The 12,592-nt window shown below is 44.3% G+C and overlaps 1 non-coding gene and 1 pseudogene across 1 annotated transcript; one reads left to right on the top strand and one right to left on the bottom strand.

Moving 5' to 3' along the window:
- Positions 1–452, bottom strand: part of LOC125997914 (small ubiquitin-related modifier 1-like) — a 587-nt pseudogene extending 135 nt beyond the window's left edge.
- A 10,167-nt stretch (positions 453–10,619) lies between these two features.
- LOC125998442 (U1 spliceosomal RNA) lies at positions 10,620–10,783 on the top strand. The gene has a single exon (XR_007492010.1). It is a non-coding gene; the product is annotated as a U1 spliceosomal RNA (small nuclear RNA).
- Positions 10,784–12,592: the final 1,809 nt, after the last annotated feature.

Below are 12,592 nucleotides of genomic sequence, written 5' to 3'. Positions count from 1 at the left end.
ATCAGGGGCACTTCGAATTCAAATTCCCAGATGTTTTGAAGAGACTGAATGCATGTTTTCCATTCTTTTCTGAACACCACAGTACAAAAGAACTATTTTTAAAAATAAAAATGAATTGAGGGTAAAGACAAGAATAAAAAGAAGATCTAAACCCTTGGATGGCCCCTGTTTGTTCCTGTTAGACTTCAACCACATCTTCTTCCTCCATTCCAGTTCTTTTGGAGTGTGATGATCAGATTCTTCCATTCTCTGACCTTCAAAGAGAACTCAGAGTGAATTCATTGGAACGCCCTGTCATTGATGGTAAGAGTCTCTGAGTTTCTTGAGGTGTGTGGTCATTTTCACTTTAAAGTGAATCTCTTTGCTATTCTGCCCAATAATTTTGAGTCTTATGTACTCTTTCTTATTATCTCCAAGTCCTCAGTTACAGGTTTTACCTCCTGATCAGACATAGCGACAGAGGCTTCCCCTGGGGTCTCAAGATAGTCGCAGCCTCAGATAGGCAGGACCTCAATAGGGGGTTTCCCCAAACCATTTTTTATTTTATTTTATTTTATTTATTTATTTTATCGTTTAAAACTGTTTATGGTGGGCCAGAAAGAGATCCCAATGGTTAGGGATTTGTGCCTTATATGTACAGGCCCACATAACACCACTGTGTATGACCCTTGATGTCTCAGCACCACTCAGGCTGAGCACAGTCTGACTCAACCATTGGCCCTTTGGGAAAATTGAATATCATGAGGGGGGGAAGGTCCCCTAGCCACTTCTTGGGAGATCCCCCATAAAAATATTTATGTGGGCTGGGGAAATGGTTCAAAGGACTTACGTGCATGTTTTCATGTGGGAGCCCTGGGTTGATCCCCAGCATATGCTTTGCATAGTGCCCTTTGTGCCACTGGGTGTAGCCCTCTGAGCACTGCCAACTCTGACACCCCCCCCAAAAAAATACAAAAATACTTCTGTGTGTTTGTGGTTCTTGAAGCATAGACCCAGAGCCTTACACATCAAAGGCTCTGTTCTACCACTGAGCTAAATCTCCAAACCCCTAAATGTGCTTCCTGGGGCCAGGACTGGTCAAGGTTCTGTGACAGAGTATGTGTCTTAAATGTGTAATGTCCTGGGTTTGATCACCTGGATCACACACAAAAAATATACATTTGGAAAAGAAGAAAAGGAGAGGGGCTGGAGTGGTAGCACAGCGGTAGGGCGTTTGCCTTGTACTTGATTGACCCAGTAAGGACCTGGGTTTGATCCCCAGAGCCCCAGAGTCCCAGAGTCCCATAAGGTCCCCTGAGCCAAGAGCTATTTCTGAGCACTGAGCCAGGAGTGCTCTGAGTGCTGCCCAAAAGCAGAAAGAAAGAAAGAAAGAAAGAAAGAAAGAAAGAAAGAAAGAAAGAAAGAAAGAAAGAAAGAAAGAAAGAAAGAAAGAAAGAAAGAGAGAGAGAGAGAGAGAGAGAGAGAGAAAGAAAGAAAGAAAGAAAGAAAGAAAAGAAAGAAGAAAGAAAGAAAGAAAGAAAGAAAGAAAGAAAGAAAGAAAGAAAGAAAGAAAGAAAGAAAGAAAGAAAGAAAGAAAGAAAGAAAGAAAGAAAGAAGAAAGAAAGAAAGAAAGAAAGAAAGAAAAGAAAGAGGAAAGAGAGAAAGAGAAAGAGAGAGAAAGAAAAAAGAAAGAAAGAAAGAGAGAGAAAGAAAGAAAAAGAAAGAAAGAGAGAGAAAAAAAGAAAAGAGAGAAGAAAGAGAAAGAGAAAGAAAAAAGAAAGAGAGAAAGAAAGAAAGAAAAAGAAAGAAAGAGAGAGAAAGAAAGAAAAGAAAGAAAGAAGAAAGAGAGAAAGAAAGAAAGAAAGAAAGAAAGAAAGAAAGAAAGAAAGAAAGAAAGAAAGAAAGAAGAAAGAAAGAAAGAAAGAAAGAAAGAAAGAAAGAAAGAAGAGAAAGAAAGAAAGAAAGAAAGAAAGAGAGAGGAAGGAAGGAAGGAAGGAAGGAAGGAAGGAAGGAAGGAAGGAAGGAAGGAAGGAAGGAAGGAAGGAAGGAAGGAAGGAAGGAAAGGAAAGGAAAGGAAAGGAAAGGAAAGAAAGGTAATGGGGAATAAAACTACCCTGCCCCCAAAGTCATATCTAGACCATCCAAAAAAGATGTGCATAGTTCTTCACTCCAAATGTTTCGTTTTATTTTTTTTATTTATTTTTTATTTATTTTTGGTTTTTAGGCCACACCCGGCGGTGCTCAGGGGTTACTCCTGGCTGTCTGCTCAGAAATAGCTCCTGGCAGGCACGGGGGACCATATGGGACACCGGGATTCGAACCAACCACCTTTGGTCCTGGATCGGCTGCTTGCAAGGCAAACGCCGCTGTGCTATCTCTCCGGGCCCCAAATGTTTCATTTTAAAGTGTGCTTAGAAGCACCAACCTACTTTTATGCACAACTCAACACATTACTGCTTAGGCTTTTCAGAGGCTTTTCAGAGTGTTTGTATTTCTTGCATTGCACAAACTAGCCAATCAACTACCTTCTGCCTGGTGATTTATAATATTTTCTTAGCTACCGTAAGGGAAAAGGTGTTAAAGGAAATATTGGCTCTAAAGTCCATCCTTTACACTCTAGCTCTTAAAGCCAATTTGCATATCTGGAACCAGAGATAAATCATTAACATTTCCATAAAGAGATAACACTTTGTCATGAATTATAACACATGTTTGCAATGAATTCTTATTTTCTTGAAAGGCCTTTTGGTAGTCAGCAAACTGTCCATTTTGTGTTTCAGTTGGGAAATCTTTATTCCCTTCTGGCAGACAGTAAGAAACCACCATTCATTCTAAAAATAAGCTTTCTGGTTGCTGGAGAGATAGCATAGAGGCAAGGTGTTTGCCTTGCATGCAGAAGGACAATGGTTCAAATCCCGGCACCCCATATGGTCCCCAGAGCCTGTCAGGAGTGATTTCTGGGTGTAGAGCCAGGAGTAACTCCTGAGCGGCACCAGATGTGACCCCCCCAAAAAAAATCTTTCTCTAGGACTGGAAAGTACAACTGGGTCCAATCCCTGGCATCCCGTATGGTCCCCGAGCACTACCAGGAGTAATTCCTGAGTGCAGAGCCAAGAGGAGAGCATCTCCATGTATTACTTTCTCCATAAGAGATGCCCCAGTGCTTCTTTCCTAGGGATCTGGGTCCGAATTCAGATTCCTGACCTCTCTGGTTGCTCTTCCAAGAAATACATGGTTGGTGCCCATTGTGGGCATCCACTAAGGTAGGAGTTTGTTTATTTTAGTTTGGGGAAACACAACCAGATATAATCAATGCTTACTCCTGGCTCTGTGCTAAAGGATCACTCCTGGTCATACTTGGCAAGACCATATGCAATACTGGGGATTAAATCCCAGTCAGCATGATGCAAGGCAACCCACTGAACTATTGCTCCTCCCCAAGGTAGGAGATTTTTTTTTTCAGGCCATGATGGGTACATAGAATTAGTTTCTTGAAGTCTGCCTGACACAGAATGTTGGCTCTTCAGGGGAGAAAGGAAGAAACCTATTAATTACGGTGTATTGAAGGGAAAGCATCACTTAGTTATCTCTCCCAGCAATACAACTGGAAAAATAAAGTCAAGTAAATGCCAACTTGCCTGACTTGATTAAAAGGAGCTATTTGCTCAAGAAGGAACCAGAGCCAGCAATTAGCGGTGCTTTTCTGACTTCATGCCAAATGCCCATAGTCCCATCCTCTCCAGAGGCATCTTTGCCTCAGGAACATAGGGAGGGGCACAGCAAATGGACACCCCAGTTTAGAGACAGACGGGGATGAAGGGATTCATTATCAGTCTCGCTACACTGCGGGTGACAATTTATTCCTCGTGAGTTTTAATAGGGAGTGAATGGGATTCTTCATTAACTCAAGAGCTTTCTGAAATACAGAAACTAGCTGGGAAGGCTACAGACCCCCTACCCAGGGTGTTTAGAAGGCACACAAGGCCACTGAATTCCCCCTCCTCTATTTATTTATTTATTTATTTATTTATTTATTTATTTATTTATTTATTTATTTATTTTTGGTCTTTGGGCCACATCCGTTGACGCTCAGGGGTTAGTCCTGGCTATGCATGTGCTCAGAAATAACCCCTGGCTTGGGGGACCATATGGGACGATGGGTGATCAAACTGCTGGTCCATCCTAGGTTAGCGCATGCAAGGCAAACACCTTACCGCCTGCGCCACTGCTCTGGCCCACTTCCTCTATTTTAATGCAAAGTGGGGGTGATTCCTGAGCTCATGAGTTCTTGGGTATTGTGCGGATGATATACAGACAAAACTTGGAAGTTTGTTGTGAAGTTTAAGGAGGGGGCCCAGTCCCTCCCCAGTGTTCAATATTTTTCTTCTAGTGTACTATGACTTGGTCTTATCCTGATGCTGTTCTGGGTTCAAAGTACATGTTCCTGCTCTGAAATCTCAGCTGAAACTTCCTGGGTCTCAATGTTGGAGCTGGCTTCTCTGTGGTCCTCCCTGAACCTCTCACTGGTTGGACTTTAGTAGCTCCCTGTCCCTTTGACCTCTGGCCATGTACACATGGGTGAGAACTGCTGTTATCTTGTTGGCGGTCTGGGCATAGGCGAGGAAATGGATTTCAGCTATCTATTGACTTCCTCTTGTCTCCTACTATCTCCCACCCAACATCTCATTGTCTGTCTTCACTGGAGACCTTTTGTGTAGGGTGAAATTTATTTTACTATTACATTTCTGGGGGGAAGCCACATCTGGTGGTGCTCAGAGCTTACTCCTGACTCTGCACTCAAGGATCACTCCTGGTGGGCTCAGGGGACCATGGGGTTTGTTCCAGGAATCAAACCAGGTTTGGTTCTGTGCAAAGCAACCACTTTCCCTGCTGTACTATCGGTCCATTTTCTATGGGAAGTAAATTTTTTTTTTTTTTTTTGGTTTTTGGGCCACACCTGGCGTTGCTCAGGGATTACTTCTGGCTGTCTGCTCAGAAATAGCTCCTGGCAGGCACGGGGGACCATATGGGACACCGGGTTTCGAACCAACCACCCTTGGTCCTGGATTGGCTGCTTGCAAGGCAAACGCCGCTGTGCTATCTCTCCGGGCCCAGGAAGTAAATTTTTAAATGGCCAATTCAATGAACTAGTTTACTAGTTTACCCTCCACTCCTGGTTCCATAATAATGGGGTTGGCAGCCCTCCCAGTTGGGATAATGAGAAAATATATTGTCATTCGTTTAAAAAAAAATAATAGCTGGGCCAGAGAGATAGCATGAAGGTAGGGTGTTTGCTTTGCATGTAAAAGGGCGGTGGTTCGAATCCCTGCTTCCCATATAGTCCCCTGAGTCTTCGAGGAGCGATTTCTATAGCCTAGAACCAGGAGTAACCCCTGAGCGCTTCCGGGTGTAAAAACAAAAACAAAAAATAATAGCTAATGGTGGATTTAATTTTTTTTTTTTGGTAGGGAGAAAGGATCACAGTCAGCAATGCTAAGGGAGTTACTTTGGGGGAGGGGTCACACCCAGCAGCACTCAGGGGTTACTCCTGGCTCTACACTCAGAAATGGCTACTGGCAGGCTTGGGGGACCATATAGGATGCCGGGATTCTAACCACCATCCTTCTGCATGCAAGGCAACCACCCTGCCTCCATGCTATCCCTCCAGCCCCTACTTTTGGCTTTTTATTCAGAATAACTCCTGGAAGTGTACAGGGACCATTTGGGATGCTAGGGATTAAACCAGGTTGGTTGGATACAAAGCAAATGCCCTCCCCACTGTACTGTCTCTCCAGCCCCCCAGAGTGGGTTGCTCTGTAGAGAAGTGACTACAAGTTACACAGTGGGACAATGACCAGGCCAAGTTCTAGGTGTTGAACTCTGCACCTGCGGGACAAGATGTGACTTTCTCCTGAGGGTTTGTTGCTAGTTCTTTGTCCTCATTGGAGCAGAGCCCCAGTAAAATCTGTTGGCAAAGGTTGGGCCCTGCAGCATCTCTCTAGGCTTTTTCTAAGCAATTCCACATTTCCAGACCAACCGTCAGGAGAGCCAAGCCCAGAGGTTTTTGTGGCTCTCCCTTTAGACCCATGGCTCTAGAGTCTGTTTTGTTTCTTTTTTTTGGGAGGGGGGGTCACACCCGGTAGTGCTCAGGGGTTCCTCCTGGCTCTGTGCTCAGAAATTGCTCCTGGCAAGCATGAAGGACCATATGGGATGCCGGGATTCGAACTACCGTCCATCCTGGATCAGCTGTATGCAAGGCAAATGCCCTACCACTGTGCTATCTCTCCAGCCCCTGGCTCTAGATTCTGGCACAAAGCATTTTCAACTGTCTACTGGACAGTTGGTGGGGCTGAAGCTTCCGTTGTTTGGGTCTTGAGAACATATCAGGAAAAATCAAAATCTATCTTGTGACTTTTTATTTTGGTTTTGGGGCCACACCTGGTAGTATTCAAACTTGCTCCTGGCTCTGTACTCAGGAGTCAGTCCTGGCCATGCTCAGGGGACCATATGAGCTCCCAGAGATTGAACCTGGGTCTGCCATGTACGAGACAAATGCCCTCCTTGATGTACTATCTCTCCAGCCCCCAGCAGCCCCTATTTTTAAACTTTTCTCCCAAACAACTGAATTGCTAAATTTGAAATCTAGGTTGGTTAGTGTGGAAGTTTACCCATAATCTACTTTAATCTTCATTAAGACCTATGGAGTGTGAGTATGTGTGTGAAAGAGAGAGAGAGAGAGAGAGAGAGAGAGAGAGAGAGAGAGAGAGAGAGAGAGAGAGAGAGAGAGAGAGAGAGAGAGAGAGAGAGAGAAATCATGTCCTAAATGTGTTGTAAATGTGTTGTGGGGTCATGGGAATAGGGAGTTATTTGGCAGGTAGAACAGGATTAGGAAATTTTACCATAAGCATATAGCTCTGCACTAAGGCTTGACAAACAAGTTCCAAATAGTCATGTGCTGTATATTTTTTTTACTAAATCACTGTGAGATACAGGGTTAAAAAGTTATTTATAGTTGAGTTTTATCCATCCCTTCATCCATGTTCACTTTTCACCACCAGTTTCCCCAGTTTCCCTCCTGTTATCCCATACCCATCTTCAGCCTTCCCTATAGAAGACTCTCTCTCTCTCTCTCTCTCTCTCTCTCTCTCTCTCTCTCTCTCTCTCTCTCTCTCTCTCTCTCTCTCTCTCTCTCTCTCTCTCTCTCAGAAAGCTCCTTGATCACCTGTGTTTCATCTCTCAAACTTGGCCTGGTTTATTTTCTGTAGTGACTCTTGCTCCAGACCCATTTCCCTGGGGTGGGATGATGTCATGTAAAAACAAACAAAAAAAAACCCCACCTGCACAGAGGAACGATCAGGGGTACTTTTGTAGATGGAGGTTTGAAATCTGGCATGAGGGACAGCCACCCCACCCCACCAGGGCCAGTCATTGAGAGGAGGCAGAGTCTGTTCCCAATGTCTCAGCTGGCAGAAGCACGAATTTGCTCTCTGCCTTCCTCCTGTGTGCAAATCTATGTTCCAATTCCCCCTTTCAAAACAAGTTTAAAAAAAAAACTTGGAAAAGGAATCACTTTTGTTCTTTGTCATTACTTTGTTGGTTTTAGTGTCTCTTAGACCAAATATGAAGGAAACAATCTAATCGCTCTCTTGTACTTCCTTATTTCATTAGCATAATATCCTCAAGATCCATCCATTTTTACCCAGATGGCACAATTTTATCTTTTTAAACAATGTGTGTCATTGAACTCATCTGCTAAGGGGCATTTAGGCTAATTTCATGTTTGGGGCTATTGTGAATACCACAGCTATGAGCAGAGAAGTGCAAATGTCCTTTCTAATTAGTGTTTTTATCTCCTTAGTCTAAATGCCTAGGACTGGTATTGCATAAACAAGTGGAATTTCTGTTATTAGTGTTTTAAATAATATCCACAGCATTTTCCATGGTGGTTAAGTTCACACCAACAGTGAACTAGACTTCCTTTCCTCCCACATCTTTGCCAATTTTTATTATTTCCAAACTAAAAAAACAAATTTTAAATTATCATAGTTTAGGGACCAGAGCAATAGTACAGCAGGGAGGGTGCTTGCCTTGCACCTGAACAAACAGGTTCCATCCCTGGCATCCCGTAAGGTCCCCCAAGTCTGTTATAAGTGATCCCTAAATGTAGAGCCAGGAGTAAGCCCTGAGCAACACTGGGTGTGGCCCAACGCCCACACCCCCAAATCATAGATCAGGCTTGCTTGCTCAATCTCGTGTTCTCCGTTGAACACATATCTCCTCCTTCTGCTGCTTTTTTTAGTCTGGAGAAGTTTATGTCCACTCTTGACCCATATTCCTCTTTTGATCTCCCTTCACATCTTTTCTTTATTTTTCTTTCTCTTTCTTTTTCTTTTAATATTTTGTTTTGGTCCCACACATAGTGGTGTGTTCAGAATTTACTCCTGGCTCTCTTCTCTGGGATCACTCCTGGAAGTGCTTGAGGGAATCACATGGAGTGCCAGGGATCAAACCCAGGTTGGCTGCATGAAAGTCATATAATCAATAGCACACTGTACCATTGCTTCACACTCACCTTTCACCCTGATTAAATTTAATTCAATAAAAAACTATCTCGAGTCACAAAAAAGTAATTAAAAATAAATAAGATCCTTGTATTTCGAAACAAAATGATTTCTGAGTTTTGTTCTCCATGTATTGCCAAGTCTTGACTTCAAGTCAACCTTAAGTAGATCAGGAAAAGGAATGTCATTTCACCTGAAGAGGCAGAAGCCCTTTCTGATACCCAGATGCCTTTTCTCATACTCGGATGACAGGTGACAGGCCAGATAAAAGCTGTTCTCCAGTTTCAGAGAGAGTGGAGAATAGAGAAGACAGTTTTGGGTGGGAATAAACCACATTGTTGTTGGGTTTAGTGCTTCAGCATGCCCAGGAAAAACAGCAATGTCCCCTCCCAAGGTACCTGTCCTCCTGTCCTCTCTGGACCCTCCATCTTCACCTCCCAGAAGCCCACCCTTTTAGGGCTCCCCACCTTTTGGGATGGTGTTTCCAGGAAGTCAGTCATGCCTTGGAGATTTATATCAATCTCTTAGTTTTTAGGGCTTTTTCCATCTCTTATGACCCAATTTTGTCAGAAGAATTTTAATGCAATCCAGAGTATATAAGATGGTTACATTTGGCTGGAGAGTTAGGACAGTGGTTAAGGTGCTTGTCTTGCATCCAGCTGATGTCTGTTCAAATCCTGGCACTGCATATGGCCCTTTTAATTTTTTTATTTTGAGGGAGTCACACCCAGTAGTGCTCAGGAGTTACTCCTGACACTATGTTCAGAAGTCACTCCTGCCAGGCTCAGGGGACTAGATGGTATGCTAGGATTCTCACTAAAGAATAATATTCCCCAAGCACTAATGGGTGTGGTATCCCTAAAACAACCCCCCCCCCCAAATTAAATGTACTGGTCAGAGAACTATCTCTACATGCAGAGAGCATGCTTTTCATGGAAGAAGCAGAGATTCAATGTCACACCTCACACGTTCCCTGAGCACCACTTGGGTGTGGCCTCCCAAATCACAAGCTTTCCCCCAAAGAACCCTGGTATAAAATTAAACATTTACTGACAATAAATCTTAATTTTTTTTGTTTTTTTTTTGGGGGGCCATAGCCGGCAGTGCTCAGGGGCCACTCCTGGCTATTTGCTCAGAAATAGTCCCTGGCAAGCATGGGGGACCATATGGGATGCTGGGATTTGAACCAACCACCTTAGGTCCTGGGTTGGTTGCTTGCAAGGCAAACACAGCTGTGCTATCTCTTCAACCCCTTAAATTTATTTTGAAACATCATTTTAGATATTACTTGTACCACCTCCTAAGGGAGGGAATCACAAATGATGTATGATCCTTGCATTTGGCCACTCTCTGGCTAAGAACTTACTACTGAGATGAAATCAAGAAGAGGCCAACAGCCCTAGGTCCTAGATTAGTTTGATAAATGTTGCTCAAACTGGGGACCGGAGAGATAGCATGGAGGTAAGGCGTTTGCCTTTCATGCAGAAGGTCATCGGTTCGAATCCCGGCATCTCATATGGTCCCCGGTGCCTGCCAGGGGCAATTTCTGAGCATGGAGCCAGGAGTAACCCCCTGAGCACTGCCGGGTGTGACCCAAAACCACACACACACACACACACACACACACACACACACACACAAAAATGTTGCTCAAACTGAAATGAGAAATTCTCACCAAGGAGCCAGCAATAAACCAAGTGCATGCTCTGAGAGTTGGGAGAACTCAGTTTTACCTTGTTGCTGAACCCAAGAGAGCTTGTGCTCAAAAGACGCAGTCCTAAACAAATACAAGAGTTCTGTTTTATGGAACATCTGATGAGGGATGGGGCATCTGTAGGCAATTGAAGGGACAGTACAGATGCAGAAAATCTCAAACATATTATCTGCAAAGAGAGACTACCAGAAGGGCATGAGCATATTTGGAATAATTCCAGTGCAACAAGGTTACAAAGCAAGACTGTGACTGTTTGAAGGACATCCTGAATGCATTCCGTGTGTACTTCTCATTGCCCAGATTCAGCTACCCTCTTGGCAGCTCCTGCTTTCTGGTGTTAAACTATTTGAAATGTGGACAAGATAATATTTACCTGGCAGGGAAGATACAATGATCATGAAGGTGTTTTCCCCAGGGCGAGGCTTATCCATCGCACTCCGGATGTGCTGACCCTTACGATTTCCCCAAATGTGGGAAACTCGACTGCATACTTTGTGGTAGTGGGGGACTGCATTCGCACTCTCCCCTGGGGGGAAAAAAAAAGAAATGTGGACAAGAGATGGAGGCCTGTAGGGTATGTACAATGTGTAGGGTGCTTGCCTAACTCTATGTTGAACCAGGTCCCATCGCTGGCACCTCATATGGTCCCTTGGGCACTACCAGGTGTGGTGTCAAAATTTGTTTAAAAAAAGAAAAGAAGGGCCGGGCGGTGGCGCTAAAGGTAAGGCGCCTGCCTTGCCTGTGCTAGCCTTGGACGAACCGCGGTTCGATCCCCCGATGTCCCATATGGTCCCCCAAGCCAGGAGCAACTTCTGAGCACATAGCCAGGAGTAACCCCTGAGCATTACTGGGTGTGGCCCAAAATCCAAAAAAAAAAAAAAAAAAAAAGAAAAGAAATGTGGCTGTAGGAATGATACAACAGTGGGTAGAGTGTTTGCCTTGCATGCTACCTATCCGAGTTTGATCCCTAGAAAGCTATAGGGTCCCCCTGAACACTACCAGGAATGACCTCTGAGTGTGCAGAGCCAGGACTAACCCCTGAGCACAACCGGGTGTAACCCAAAAACAAAAAGAAAAAAGTAAAAAATATAGTCAGGAATCTATTTTCCTCATCAGAACGTCTTATTGAAATAAGACTGGGCCAGAGCGATAGCACAGCGATAAGGCTTTTGCTTTGCACATGGTCAATACAGGATGGACCCCGGTTCTTATCCCAGCATCCCATATGGTCCCCCAAACCTGCCAGGAGCGACTTCTGAGCGGAGTCAGAAGTAATGCCTGAGCACCGCCAGGTGTGACCCAAAAACCAAAACAAAAAAATATCTTGGAAAAAAAATCTTGGAGACTGAGCATGATATCTATATATAATTATGTATATTTTAAATTATGTGGATGTGGACCAGAGTGATAGTACCATGGATAGGGTGTTTGCCTCACAAACAGGGTCAACAGGGTTGGATCCCAGGCATTCTATATGATCCTGAGCATGAGCACAGCCAGAAGTAATCCCTGTAAGCCACCAGGTGTAACCCAAAAACAATAACCAAAAAAACTTATGTGGGTCAGATAGCTCAAAAGGTACAGTGAGTGCCTCTGAGTGCTTGCCCCTTTCGAAAATGAAACCAACCAGGAATCATTGCTGGTGGTGCTGGGCTACCAGACGGGGTGCTAGGGCTCAAACCCCCATCAGTTTGGAGTGCATTTGCCCTACCTACTCTACCACCTTTCCAGCTATAAAATAAAATGATATCCTAAAGATTCTGCACTTCTCCAGTGTGTGACAGGCAGGTTGGGGGCAGTAGAGGGTGTGTGTGTGTAGGCAGGGACAGTCCAAGCAGTGAAAGGTAAAAGAAATAATTTTTTCTCTGCAGCTTCCCGAGCTCTCACCCTTAACGCCCTAGACCCCACCCCTTCCTAAATTCTAAAAACCTGTCCCTTGACCAAAAGACACATTTTTAACTGTTGAGCCCCACCAGGACCCCACCCCTGCCTAATTCCAAAGACTTGCCCTTGACAGTTTAACTGTTGCAAACCTTATGACTTGTAGTTATCTAAATCTTGCAAAAATGTAACTGAGCAAATGTCAAGTGTCAGTACTCCCTGGAATGAACCACCCTACTGTAAGCAATATAAAGGCTTGTTAGATCTGGTTCGAGGCTCTCTCTCTCATCCTCTGGGAGAGCCCTTGCATGCTCGTAAATAAATAAAAACCCTTGCTTTTGCATGGTTTCTGCTCTGAGAGTCCTTAGCGGGGTGCACGCCCGGCCCGTGTTAATATCAGCGCGCCCGGCGCGGCGCGTGACAAAAGTCTCAGCTCCTCGGACTGCGCAGGCGCCTG

Source organism: Suncus etruscus, chromosome 20, assembly GCF_024139225.1.
Source record: "Suncus etruscus isolate mSunEtr1 chromosome 20, mSunEtr1.pri.cur, whole genome shotgun sequence".
Lineage (NCBI taxonomy): Eukaryota > Metazoa > Chordata > Mammalia > Eulipotyphla > Soricidae > Suncus > Suncus etruscus.
Note: the sequence above shows the minus strand (reverse complement) of the source record. Positions and strands in the feature narration are given on the sequence as shown.